Raw genomic sequence first — 15,582 nt, 5'->3', positions numbered from 1 at the left:
TTGCAAGCGCAGCTGCGAAATACTTGGTGCAACTCTACATGCATGCCATAAATGTTGTACTGTACAACAATGAAAGACTACAGCTACAAAGGAAATTCTCTCTATGATTGCGCGCCAGCAATAAACAAAATCTACACTAATTACACAAACTACAAGAAAAAATCAGAAGATTCCAGTGAGGTATCCTCGGCTAAGGGCCGACATATGAAACGTCCCCTTGGAAAAATTGTACACGACTGTGCTTAAACTGACACACAATATTTTTAGCGCAACGCAATCTGACTTTCAAAAATCCCTACGAAAGAATGGCCCTGACTAACATTAACCTATACGTTTCACAAATCACTTATCTCACAAAAATCTTCGTTACTCAAGCTACTGCAATACAGCGAGCACCACTACTGCCAGCTAAATAAAATATTCAAACTACTGAAGGCACTAACTACCGACAGGCATAGTTAGCAAATGAAAGATTTTAATACAGAACAGACAATGTATTTACCTTAATAGTCATAATATATCAATCAGTTCGTGACACCAATTCTTACAAATTTCAAAACTCCGCCATCTCTCTACCCACGTCCACCACTGCTCGCGGCTCGCCTCCAACTGTGCAACGCTACGCGCTGTTAGCATCCAGCTGCCTCTGCCCAACACTACAATGGCAGACAACAATGCAGACTAAACACAGACTGCGCACAGCAGAGCCAGTGATTTTTCATACAGAGCGCTATGTGGCGTTACCAATAAGAAAACCTAAACAGCCTACTTACAACTTCAAGAGCAAACAAGTTAAACTCAAATCAGCTGAAGGCCTAACACTTAAAAATCCGTAACATTAATTTTTTTAAATGCCAAAGACCTTACGTGAAGCAGTTCTTTTACCTAGGCTGAAGGCCTAAATAGCAAAATAACCCAACTTCAAAATCGGCTGAAGGCCCAACGCTTAAAATTCAACAACATTAAAACCTTTAAAATGCCGAAGGTCCTAAGCGAAACGTTTCTTTAAATTAGGCTGAAGGCCTAAAGAATCTTACACCTTAAGGCCAAAACAACCTTAATTTTAAGAAATCGGCTGGAACCATACAAATACAAACAACAAGAGCATATAAAAAAAGGCAGTACACCCAAGGGCGCCCAGATTTTCGAATGTCGGTCTGGAATTCAAACACTGACGCTTGCTTGGGTGAGACAGGCAGTCAGGCCAACCAGTCACGATCCGACGACAACCCAACCGACCGACAGTCAACGGACCCACCGACACGGTAACTTCACCCGACTAGGGCACAACACGAAGTTCAACGGAACATTGTAGAAGATAGTGGCGCCCACAACCAGTCATACATGGAGCTGTGAAACTATACACCGTGCTGGATAGCGACAACATGATGAGGAAACAACAGTGACTGAAATTTACGTAAACGGTCAGGGAAGGTAACCGGAACGTTAATGGCCACAAGGCAGAATATTCTTTTGGTGCACTTCATTTCAAATAACCAAATACAGTGAAACTCCGTCGGAGGGTGGCTAGAATTTTCCAACTTAAAAACTGTGGTGTCACCGCCAGACACGACACTTGCTAGGTGGTAGCCTTTAAATCGGCCGCGGTTCGTTAGTATACGTCGGACCCTCGTGTCGCCACTATCAGTGATTGCCACACGGCAGGTCTAATCTATAGAGAGACTCCCTAGCACTCACCCTAGTTGTACAGCCGACTTTGCTAGCGATGGTTCACTGTCTACATACCCTCTAATTTGCAGAGACGACAGTTTAGCATAGCCTTCAGCTACGTCATTTGCTACTACCTGGCAAGGCGCTATATTCAGTTACTATAATTACTATCTTCAAGAATATAATCTGAACAGATAATATTGTGAATCATGTACTGTCAAGAGCGACGTTCATCATTAAAGGATTAAAGTTAAGTATCAAACTAATTACGTCCGCTTTCTGAATTCTCATTCCTTGTCATGTTCCAGACCTCACGTCAGTGTAGTTCTTCCCTCCTCATGCCAGCTTGCGTTAGCTAAAACGCGTGCATTTCGGCCTCCACTCGGAACACGGTGTTGGCTGTTCTGCTAACATAAAAAACCACGTTGTTGCTCGCGGAAATATCCGAATAGCCGACAAAAAATGGTTAAAATGATTCAGAGCGCCATGAGACTTAACTGCTGAGGTCATCAGTCCCCTAGAACTTAGAATTACTTAAACCTAACTAACCTAAGGACCGCACACACATCCCTGCCCGAGGCAGGATTCTAACCTCCTACCGTAGCTGTCGAGCGGTTGCAGACTGTAGCGCCTAGAACCGCTCGGCCACCTCGGCCTGTTGAACAGCAGACAACGAGCTCCAAACGACACAATGTGAACAGTCCTGCGGAGAATTCCACGCTGCTGCACACCAACCGACCGACTGGTCGCATATCGCCCAGCCGGAAACTATAAGCGCCAGGTCAAAGATAGTCGGAGTTGCGAATATCGGTACACACCGCTGCTGCGTCCCGGCGAAGGAGAGGATAACAGCATAATCGCGATAACTGCGGGAGACTAAACACAGAATCGCAACGAAGGTTTAATCCATCGCATAGTTGCGAATATCGGTACACACCGCTGATGCCACCCGCGGAAGGAGAGGATAACAGGATAATCGCGATAAATGCGGGAGACTAAACACAAAATCGCAACGAAGGTTTAATCCATCGCCTAGCATGAGCCACCCACGACCCACTGTGTAATGAGTTTTTGAACTTGTACAGAGATGTTATGGACGCCTATTATGTTCAACCTGTTTAAGTCCATAAGACACCTTCAGCTGCGCTACACCTCTTCGCAAACGAAGAGAAGGTGACGTTGGAGTGGTAAGTCCAAGGGCAGCAGATGTCTGCTGCCGTGGCTAGGGTGAGACACGCAGTTTATTTCGCCGCAAGATGGTCTCACTACGCAGGGACAGAGCGCGACATAGACCAGGCAGAACGAGAGAGGAGACGTGATTCCAGCCAATGGCTGTACGTCGTGTGTCTTTTAAACTTTTTTTGTTTAATTTCGTACGCTATGAAGCCCATCAGTTTTCACTGGTAGGTAGTAACCTCTAAGCCTTGAAAATATTTTTCTCTTCCTTCTTTCATATTTTTTTTCAGTGAGTAATTGTGGACATAATAACTTTCTCTCAGACTATGGAAATCCAGAAAACGTTTATATAAACTCACACTCAGAAAGTCCAAACAAAAATAACCAGAATAACAAATTCATTGTCTATGATTTTCGACAGCAAAACATCTGCTCTTTCTACACTGACAGAGCAATAGTAATACGTAAAAGGCAACTGATTGTCCTCGTTACAAACCAACAAACTACATATCGTCAGATTTATATATCTTATCCCTTATTTAACACAACCATTAATTTACCCTGGAAATGGCAATAAACAACAGTTTTTTAATAAGACTTTAAAGAAATATCGGGGTGTCTGTAAATTGGATATATTACCATAGACATGCATGCAGAGCTGCATCAAACCAGTCTCAGGACTGAAAACCACAACAACAAACCAGAGACATATCCCACAAGACGTGAAACAAATTTTTCACGTTGCAGGTGATTACCAGAGAGAAAAGACTTTGGCAATTGCAGAAAAAGTAGTTGAAATGAATAAAGTTTGAACACAAGGCCTGTAGTAACAACAAACTATACGATGTAGCCATCAAGGTGTTTAACACACTCCTCTGTTACGCAATAACTGAATAATGTTAAATGTTTTTAGGGCAACTACTGTCGTCGTCTGACAATGTTTGGGACTAAAAAAATGTTTTTATTTTTTTTATTTTCTTTTTCCTGCTAGCAGCATACAAGGTGTACACTTCAATACTGAATAGTCTTGCAGCAATGGTAGATGGAACGAAATACTATTGGTTACACATTCCAAACGGCACATCGTAGGAAATAGTACGTACTTTAAACAGAAACACATAATTTTTTGGTCTCCACAAACCGCCTTTACGCCTCCATTCGTCTGGGTTAACCTCAACAGCGAATTGTTTGCGTCTTTCTTCATTTGTTAGAAACATTAGGGACAAGAAGCCACTACAATTTTTAACCGAAGCAATTCACAACTGCTCTTTATTGTCGTTAAAATTAGGGAAGCGGTACTAAGTACGTTTATTAAATCCCCAACAGTCAAAATTTAGTCTACAAACATTGGTTTGAAAATATTATGCGACACTCAGCGCCGCATATTTGACTTACTCTATATTAGATTACGTAAAATTGATCAACAAAGGACATTCAGAAGTGTACCAACACTTTCTCCAAATAATTATCTCACGGAATAGGTTCTGGGAGCATTAAAACGGGCCTACATAAGCACCGCGCATTATACTTCAGCCATAATAAACACAAGACACGTAGAAACATGGCGTTCTGAGCTCTCGGTCAAACTGCGTCTGTATAACCATTGGCCAGTCTCTCTCCCTCTGTATTAAGGTTCCCTAATCCCATCATATTAATGCTTCCTTCTAGCGAGGGTAAAAGTTCATTATACCAAAATTTTATTATTTAGGTGTTACGTTTCACGTTAAATTAACATTTCAGTGCATCTATTTCGTAATTTTTATACTCAACTTGTACCTTTAAAAACACTGAGAAAATATATTTGATGGTAATAATTGATTATGAAACATGACATATTATCATGAGAGATGCTGCAAGTGTAGACCTTTTAACAGTATTTGCTTTTACAGTCTCAGGGGCAAACTGTCAAAGATATTTCGTAATTTCTACTAGTTGATGATACTCTTCAGATCTGATCAATCACTAGCTGTGAAAATTCAAAAATGCTCGTTAAAGAACTCAATCACAAGATGTAAAACAAGCGGAATAGCCGTGCAGCAGATGTGTAAAAGAATTTAGTGATAATCATTGTACTACCACTGATTGCTATCGCAAATCTAATTTCACTGTTTATGACTACTCTTTTACAAGAAATTTTAGAGTCTTCACAACTCGTAACCTCCCCCCTTACTAATCGGCTAATTTGATATATCAAAGCTCTTTTTTTTTTTTTAATAATAAGACTATTGTCTCTCAAGATCTTTTTGAGTGTTTAGTGGAGGAAAGTGTAAAACAAGTTATTCTAATGAAGAGACTCTTCTGTTTTGCACTTTATAAATATTTGGAATTGGTTTTATACTTAAACCGCGTCGCAAATTACGTAAAATACGAAACTAGAGGGGCATCACATGACTCAGAGCGTCCACAACAAATCTAATTGAAATAATACAGAAATTAATTAAAGAGGTCGCTTTCACATTGGGTACTCTCTGTCCAATACCTGTTCGATAATGCGGACAGCAATCAGTATGTAATTATTTGGCTGTTCGAGTGACAACGCAGTACGTTACGAAAGAATAATGACTCTAGAAAGCAATGGTTTAAGTCATGTACATTAATGTGGGGAAGATATTTTAAACTAGTTACTGGAAAGTAAACGATTGACTGCTAGTATACTGTATATTTTTGTTGCAAGGAGTTTCGTATTTTTCGATCTTCTATCTTGATTGAGTTCTCCGCCACAGAAGTCGCCAGTGCCGCTTTATTTACTTGGTTCACGACCCTTGCGAATAATAAATATTCAGTAGACCTCCAGCCTCAGATTCTCAGCGTTTAATCCCGCGTTTTGTGTGTGTTCGATTAGTCAGTAGCGCAGTAGTTGCCTAGCTGTTTGTTTTGGGACTAGCGGCCTTTGTAATCTTCGTAGTTAGCCGCTCAGTTCGGTGCCAGCTATCGCCTGTGTCACATCTCCAGGGCAGCAGGCTACGCAGTTAGCTTTTCCTGTGTTTCCTTAACAGTATACAATTGTTCAAATGGCTCTGAGCACTATGCGACTTAACATATGTGGTCATCAGTCCCCTAGAACTTAGAACTACTTAAACCTAACTAACCTAAGGACATCACCCACAGCCATGCCCGAGGCAGGATTCGAACCTGCGACCGTAGCAGTCCCGCGGTTCCGGACTGAGCGCCTAGAACCGTGAGACCACCGCGGCCGGCAGTATACAATTGTTTAATAGTTTGCGTGTTATGGTATTTAAGAAGTTTAGTCTCGCTGTTTTGTTAGCTGTAAGTGTAAATTCATGCAGTGTGTAGGTCGATTGTCGTTGGTTCTGAACAGCTGACTACATATTTCATTGACGTATCAATGCCCCTTTATTACACATAAGGAGGGTAACAACTTGCTTCTCTATGCGTGTGACAGCTTTTACTCTTTTTCTCTTCAGTTAGTCTCGCCAGGATGGGTATGATGTGTGCCGGCTTTCTACAGACGCTGGAGGAGCTGGCCGCCGTTCGCCAACAGTTGAATGTGGTTTCGGTTGCGATCGGTAGCCTTCAGGCTGCCGCCTCGAGGTGCGTTGGCGGAGATTCTGGAGCGTCGCATGGTACACCTCAGTTGTAGCTTGTTTAGCCCAAAGGCTCTACTCCCGAGGTGCCTTCTATAGCGCCCGAAGCCGTGGACCCGCAGGATGAGTGGCGGGTTGTAACTCGTTCACGTCACTCGAGACGGAGGGCCAATGTGTAGGCTGGACATATGGCCTTACCTATTCAACCCGTGAGTGAACAGATGGCCGTTCCTGCAGCAGAGTCGGAGCAAGAACACATGGGCAAGGGTTTGATAGTTATTGGGTGCTCCATTGTTAGGCACCTTATGGAGCGCCTTGGGAAGTTAGTGTTAAGGGCTGGAAAGGAAGCCAATGTGCACTCGGTATGTCCGCTGGGGTGTCTCATCCGAGATGTGAAGGCGGCCATCCTGCGACTCACGAGCGTACAAGGTGCAGTCGCCTGCAAGTTGTGGCTCACATCGGCACCAACGATGCCTGTAGCATGGGTTCTGAGGGCATCCTCAGTTCGTACGAGCAGCTGACTTAGGTAGTAAAGTCTGCTGACCTCGCCCGCAGGGTGGGAGCAAAGCCCGCAATTTGCAGCATCGTTCCCACAGTTGATTGGGGTCCTTCGGTTTGGGGTGAAGGGTGTTGTGGTGTGCATACTGTAACACCTTCAGTATACACACAATTAGATTATATGACTTGTCTCTCTAACGAAGTAGGCGAGTGTCAGGAATATGTCTCGTGGTCTTATCGTGGCGCGTTTATCTTCTGCTGTTAGGTCAGACGATAGAAATGCCACTTGCACGCTTAGAGCAGCAGATTGACGGTGACAAACTTTAAACAGAACTTTATTAATTTTCACACACATTTATTAAAATAATAAATCACGTAAACATTACATAACTTGACTCTGGATGCTGTTTACAATTGACAATCAAAAGTTTCTTTGGTCTTGGTACGTTAATCTTATTCTCACATATCTCTGATACTTGACAAAGTGTATACTACATTTCTCTTCATGGCTATGTACAGGAATATGATAATCTTATTAGGCGCAGACTGAAACTTGACTGTAGACTGGTACAGACAAATGCAGACTAATGCAGACTAATGCCCACTGACTAATTGGAGGTTTGTACACTCGTTATGATACCTCGCGCGTTCAGGTATCACTGCACGAGTGTGATCCGCGAGCAGAAAAAGTTCTGCGTTACATATTAATACGCGGATCGGCGGAAGCAGAATTTGGTCCGTCTCTAAGGCAGCGCCATCTCGTAGTGCGGAGACGGACGAGCGCTGTGCCTGTGCTGCTGTGCTTAGCGGGGCGCGCTCTATTCGGAAAGTTGTGTACGCGCTGACTACGCGGAACTACGTACACAACAGGTGTCAAACAAAGGCTTTCTGAGGTACTCTCTTGAACTCTCGCCAGTCAATATGCATAAAAGGAAATGAGACTGTGTTCTGCGTAATTACAGTTCGGCTGTAAAAGTTTTCTCAGTAGATCGTCGAAGTATTCGTAACAAAGTTCCCGAATGTACTGTCCTCCACGAAAGTTCTCAATCACAAATTATTTTTGGGAGTGAGAGCTAGCTATGAGCCGTGTTACGGCTCACGTTGCTCCAATTGGTAGTTTGGCATCGTGTAATAGGGATAGTGGCGTCTCGTTTTCTGGTTGTGTTTACTGGCGCCACTACATTTGCAACGAAGTCTGTCCGCGAGCGGCAGCAGCAGCGGTAATCGATGTCTAGTACAGTGGTACTATCTTTAGAAGGACTTAAAGTGTTTTCTCGGCCAGCGTGTGCTGGGGAGTTTGGTTGGGATGGAACAGCAGGGAGGTCTGGCAGTTCGAGGACATGCCGGGACCGCTGGCGGCACGCAGGCATTGCCGGATCGAGGGGCTGTAGTTGCGAGAGCCACAACCTCGTTGTCCACCGGACTCAGGACGTTTGAGTTGAGTGAACAGTAACCCACTAGTGAAACCTCCTCTATTTTGAGATCACGCCGTTGTTCGCGGTTGCTGCTCGCAGGTTCGCTGAGACACAGTTCCCCACAGTCGTTATTGAACAAAGTAAGAGCATACGGACTATCAGATCAATTGTGTGATTGGATTGAGGAGTTCCTAGATAACAGAACGCAGCATGTCATTCTCAATGGAGAGAAGTCTTCCGAAGTAAGAGTGATTTCAGGTGTGCCGCAGGGGAGTGTCATAGGACCGTTGCTATTCACAAAATACATGAATGACATGGTGGATGACATCCGAAGTTCACTGAGGCTTTTTGCAGATGATGCTGTGGTGTATCGAGAGGTTGCAACAATGGAAAATTGTACTGAAATGCAGGAGGATCTGCAGCGAATTGACGCATGGTGCAGGGAATGTCAATTGAATCTCAATGTAGACAAGTGTAATGTGATGCGAATACATAGAAAGATAGGTCCCTTATCATTTAGCTATAAAATAGCAGGTCAGCAACTGGAAGCAGTTAATTCCATAAATTATCTGGGAGTACGCATTAGGAGTGATTTAAAATGGAATCATCATATAAAGTTGATCGTCGGTAAAGCAGATGCCAGACTGAGATTCATTGGAAGAATCCTAAGGAAATGCAATCCGACAACAAAGGAAGTAGGTTACAGTACGCTTGTTCGCCCAATGCTTGAATACTGCTCAGCAGTGTGGGATCCGCGCCAGGTAGGGTTGATAGAGGAGATAGAGAAGATCCAACGGAGAGCAGCGCGCTTCGTTACAGGATCATTTAGTAATTGCGAAAGCTTTACGGAGATGATAGATAAACTCCAGTGGAAGACTGTGCAGGAGAGACGCTCAGTAGCTCGGTACGGGCTTTTGTTAAAGTTTCGAGAACATACCTTCACCGAAGAGTGAAGCAGTATATTGCTCCCTCCTACGTATATCTCGCGAAGAAACCATGAGGATAAAATCAGAGAGATTAGAGCCCACACAGAAGCATACCGACAATCCTTCTTTCCACGTACAATACGAGACTGGAATTGAAGGGAGAACCGATAGACGTACTCAGGGTACCCTCCGCCACACACCGTCAGGTGGCTTGCGGAGTATGGATGTAGATGTAGATGTAGATGTAGATGTAGACAAAGAGCAACGAGTGGAGTGTTTAGAGTTGGCGAAATTAATTAGCCGTCCTCCACTTCTTATCATTAATCATTGAATCCCTTGTGTTATTGCTGGTGAAGTTCAACCAGCGGTATTTTCTCTGCCTGGTGGCCGCTAACGCCCCAGTTACTTGCCCTGGAGGTTAGCGTATTTTTCCGGCAGTGTACCTTTCCTTGTCTTGCCGCTGCTGTTTGGTAAGGAGTGAAGTTCCACAGCCTCCTTGATTGTGGTTCGAATATTTTGTGTCTTTTGGACTAATTTGGTCGTAGTGGTTCCTTCTGCTTCTGGATGTTCTAACACCGGATTCTGAAGATGAAGTGCTGTCCGCCGGTTCCGCCTTACCTGGGTTATTCCATCGTCGTATTGGTTATCCGACATTAGGTAGATTTTTAAAGAGTGTAGGTCTGCGTCTAAACTATCAATAGTTTTAATTGCCATCCGGTTAAGTGAATACAACTCTTGGCTGCCTGTCTCATCGTTTACGAAGTTGAGCGACTTTCCCAGGTCGATCCCTGGAGAACTGTCTGAAACCCACTTCTCTCTTGATTTGATCAGATTGTGATGATGGTTTTGTTTTTTTAAATATTTTAATTTTGTATTATTACTGTTTGGGCCTTCAGTCGACAAAGAGTTTGAATTTCTTGTTAAAAGTCCTTCAGCCGTAAGTGTAACTTGTCTTAAGAAATTTTAATTTGACAATTATCTTAACACTGAAATGTTGATGATTGTTCTTTAAATATATCTCGAAGAAGTTTAATTGATTCTCAAAATTTGCTGTCCAGGCCTTCAGCTGTGAGTGCAATTTGCTTAACATTTTTTTTAAAAAAATTAGACATTGTGTCTTAACAGTCAAATTGAATAATTGTTCCTTATTGTAAACTTTATTTGCACTTGTTTCCTAATAAAGTGTACGTGATTTAAGAAGAAAAACTGAGCAGCCAACGGTAATTGATTATGGCCCGTCTACGCCAAATCCTGCCTTTCCCAGTCCCAGATCTCTAACTAAAACCCGAAGTAAAAATCTCTGTGATATTTAGCGATTGTTGGAATGTTTATAAGAAAGAAAAATTAGACACCATGCGGTTCATTGCAGTCGACAAAAATATTGTCTCTACTGAGGCTGAAATTGAGTGTAATAATGAAATTACCTCGTCGCGCATATCAGGTTCAGATGAAACTCAATTAATTGTTGTATGTTTTTACCGCACGCATGCGGATGCAGATCACTTGACTTGTGAGAACGGGTTAGCCTGCTGACGGCACAGTCTTGAATGTTTTTGGTGGCGGTGATCTTTTACTGCGGAACTGCGTCGATTTTTCTCGTTTCCTCCACTGCGGGCACAAACAACCCAGTTTCTCACATTGGAACATCCCCTTAGAAAAATTAGTAAATTACTATGCTGGTAAACCCCTTACGTTATTTGATTTTCAAACAGATGAGCAAAACTGAACGTACTCAGACATTTCTCTCTTTACTTCTTCTGATCATCACTAAACTGACACACAATATTTTTAGCGCAACGCAATCTGACTTTCAATAATCCCTACAGAAGAATGACCCTGACTAACAATAACCTATACCTTTCATAAATCACTTACCTCACAAAAATCTTCGTTACTCGAACTACTGCAATACAGCGAGCGACAATACTGCCAGCTAAATAAAGGATTCTAACTCCTAAAGGCACTAACTACTGATAGGCATAGTTAGCAAATGAGAGATTTTGATAGAGAACAAACAATGTATTTACCTTAATAGTGTTCAAAAGTCATTATATATAAAATCAGTTCATGACATCCAGTCTTACAAATTTACTGCCTCCGATGGACACACGTCCAGATCATCTGCTCTCAAAACTCCGCCACCTTTCTCCCCACATCCACCACTGCTGGCGGCTCACCTCCAACTGCGCAACGCTACGCGCTGTTAACAGCGCAGCATTACAATAGCAAATTCCAACAATGTAACCAGCCACAGACTGCACACAGCACGGTCAGTGATTTTCATACAGAGCACTACGTGACGTTACCAACATGAAAACCTAAACAGCCTACTTACAATATTAGTGAAGTCGTTACAGTCATTATATTACACTACTTTCATTCTTCTAGGGATTTCTATTGCAGACACTTTTCCTGCGCTTAGAAACTCGATTACAGGGCTTTGTTGCTCAAGCACCGACACAGTTTTACGGTACACACCTCATATTACACGCTACGTTTCGGAGCCCTCTAGCGACAGAGGGTTCAAACATTTGTCAGCGAAGCTTGAAAGTCGACAAAGTAGTGTGCATGACATATAATACCTGAGTAGATATTCAGAACACAGTAACAAATTCCTAGGCATGACTTTTCAACACGCCCGTCGTTCAGTGAGATACACACACCAACAAAGGCGATGAGTATTGTAATCCCGATAAGCAGTCCTCTAAAACAATATCCAACACGTAAACACCTAATGGTGTCGACCATGCGTTACGAGAACACAAAACTCGCGGCTATGTTTGTGCACGGAAAGTCCAGAATGTGCGCTAAATTATACTATGGCTTCTACCACAAGTTCTGATCATGGTGAAACCACAGAGCGAACGTGGCGCTATGAAATCAAACAACTTAAATTGGGTATGGGAACAGCGGGTGCATTGAAGACCATTCAAGGAGAGCAAGGTCAAGCTATCAGTAACAGCAGATCACAGTTCACCTCAAGGTTCCCTCGGAGTCTATTCTGTTGCAGACGACGTTATCAACCCACACAAATAAAGACAGCCTGACTACGGTTACCATACGCCCTCTTCCTCCCGGACACGTCTTCTGTTTGAGGCAAGAAAATCTGTCGGGCAGGTTTCATACAAATCTACAAAATAACATCTTTTTTGGCCTCAGAGACAGAAGAAATCAGACGTCGCTGTAATAAATCGTAAATGTAACATGCTACGTTCGACAAAATATCTACCTTTAATTTGGTAAGTATATTTTCTGTCGTTGGCGGCATCATTGCAATGTTGACTATCGTGTATTCAGTCGGTATGTTCTGCCTTCCCCCTTATATTCTTCGGTGTTGCTTCTGTTAGCCTTAGAGGCTGAGGTTGTTTATTTGAGAAAGTAGTGTATGTTTTGCATCGCATTAAGCTACGAACTTACTAAATACGATAGGAAATTCAGTACTGAATGATGTGCTTATTGCGAAAGACAAATCATTCAAAAGAGAAAGAAACGAGTACGAGACAGAGTGCTTAATTTGCCCTGCTGCAATATACATCTCAGTTACAAATAAAAGCAAATCGTAAAAGTATTGTAAGGGTTAAAACTGTATAGTACTCATATAAACGGGTATGTATAAGCTGCTCGACTACGTGAAGAATTAACAATACGTGGCACAGCCGAGTTCAGCTGAACCAACCACCCACTCAGCGGTGAATCAACACTTAAGACAATAAAACATAGCAAACTAACGATTCATATACTGTCGATGTCACTCAACATTTTGCACAAATAGTTCTCTCTTTTTATAACATTGTCGGTACAAAATCTCGCACACCCAACCCTAAACATGCCGGTTACAGAACGAAGTAACAGACCAGCAACTATTGCTCGTATTCCCCACAACAGTTTCGCACAATCAGCCGACATCAGCGTCTCGTATCAGAAACACGTTACTGCCAAGCACACGGGAGAAAAACCACCTTCCGAGCCTGTAATGCCAACTGCTCAGATGTGAACACAAAACCACATTATTTAACGTTGCCCCCACCATTCCATACGACAAAAACCATTTTTGCATAACCATCAGCAACGATGTAGACCCTGTGGTTTAGGGAAAACGTCTTTAATTGGTAATCAACAGGTACACAGTGCCAAGTTCGAGCCCAGTTACCGCTTGAATTTTGAATGAAAATGATCACCTGTGGCGGGCGAAGACTTCTAGCACAAGAAGTCAACCTCTTTCTGCCAACGGCCTTGTAAGCAGGGCGGAGGAGCGAAAGTGGTCCAGGCCATTCTCTTGGCCTTGAGGTGGGAAACTGCACCTAAAGGTGGAAGAATCAGCAGTGATCAAGGGCATGAAGATGAAGAAGGCAATGAAAATCACTGCATTAAAGACACATAATGTGTATCCACAGGACATGTGGACTGTCGTTCAAAAAGTATCATGATGATCACTCCATTGGCAAAAGGTTCCGCTATAGTCCCCCATTCAGATCTCTGGGACTGCAAATGGGGAGGAGACAATGAGAGAGAGATTGAATAACCAACGAAAGGATAACGTTGTATGAAACGGGGAGTGCAATGTCAGAAGTTTGAAGGTGGCAGGGAAGCTAGACAGTCTGGAAAGGGAAATGCGAAGACTCGATCTAGATATTGTGGAGGGTTAGTAAAATTAAATGGAAGGAAGGCGAGTATTTCTGGTCAAATGACTATGGGGTATAACCAAAAACCAAAGTAAAGAGTGAAAAAAATCGAAAAAGAAAGGAATGATGGAAGGACTGACTCAGTATATAAGAAAGTCAAAACAAAAGTTCGGTGAAATTAAAACATTAAGACAACAATAGAAATTCCACTGTTAAATGGAGAGGGGAGAGCGGATAGTTGGAAGGAGATAATTGAAGGCCTCTATGAGGGGAAGGTCTTGTCAGACGACGTGGCAGAAGAGGAAACTGAAGTCGCTGAAGAGTAGGTAGGAGATCCGGTATTAGAACCGAAATTTAAAAGAGAATTGGAAGACCTAATATCGATAAGGCAGAAGGATAGATAACAATCTACCAGAATTTCTAAAATCTTTGGGGGACGTGGCAAGAAGACTACTGTTCACGTTGGAATGTGGAATATGTGAGTCTTGCGATATACCATTTCACTTTCCGAGAAATATCATCCACACAATTCTGAATACTGCAAGAACTGATGAGTACGAGAATTATCGCACAGTCAGCTAAACAGTTCATGCGTAGAAGTTGCTGAAAAGAATAATATACAGGAGAATGGATAAGAGAATTGAGGATGCGGAAGTCGACGATCAGATTGGCTTTACGAAAAGGTAAAGGCATGAGAGAGGCAGTTGTGAGAGTTGCTGTTCATAGTGGAAGCAAGGATGAAGAAAAATCAAGACACGACCATAGGATTTGTTGAACTGAATAAAGCGTCCCAGACAGTCAAATGCTGCAAGACGTTCGAAATTTTGAGGAAATATGGATAAACTGCAGGGAGAGACTGTAATTCACAGCATGTACAAGACTCATAATATGAGTCGAAGATCAAGGGCGAAGTGCAGGGTTTTAAAGGTCTGCAAGAAGGGATGTAATCTTTCGTCCATACTGTTCAACCTATACACAGAAGAAGCAGTGATGGAAATGAATGGACGGCTTAAGAGTAAAATTAAAAATCAAGGTGGAAGAATATCAACGATAAAATTCGCTGACGGCATGGTTATCCTCAGTGAGAGTGAAGAAGAATTACAGGATATGTTGACTGGAATTAACAATTTACTGCCTACAGAATAAGTACTGACAGTAAATTGAAGAAAGACCAAAGAAATGAGTTGCAGAAATGAGAACAGCCTGAAACTTAACGTCATCGTAATATTCTTGCCAGAAAATAAATAGCAATGAGTTTACAGCATCGTTGGCTGGGAGGCCCCTCTTCTGGGAAGTTCGGCCGCCAAGTGCAAGCCTTATTTCATTCGACGCCACAATGGCTGACTTGCGTGCCGGTGATGAGGATGAAATGATGATGAGGAAAACACAATACCCAGTCACCGAGGGGAGAAAATCTACAATACGGCCGGGAATCGAATCTGGGCCCGCTTGCTTCGGAGGCGAGCACATTACCATCCAGCTAAGCAGGTGGACTCTTGTCAGCAATATGGATTAAGTAGATTGTGCGATAATTTTCGCACTTTTCAGCTCATGTAGTCTTCGGCTTTGTCTGAATGATATTTTTCCGAAAGTCAGATGGTGTGTCACCATATTCATACATTCTACAGACCTACGAGGACGGTTGTTTTCATACTACTCCCCCGTCCGCAGCTCATGGTCGTGCGGCAGCGTTATCGCTTCCCATGCCCGGGTTCCCGGGTTAGATTCC

This window comes from Schistocerca gregaria, chromosome 5 (assembly GCF_023897955.1).
Source record: "Schistocerca gregaria isolate iqSchGreg1 chromosome 5, iqSchGreg1.2, whole genome shotgun sequence".
NCBI lineage: Eukaryota > Metazoa > Arthropoda > Insecta > Orthoptera > Acrididae > Schistocerca > Schistocerca gregaria.
This window is presented reverse-complemented; position numbering follows the sequence as displayed.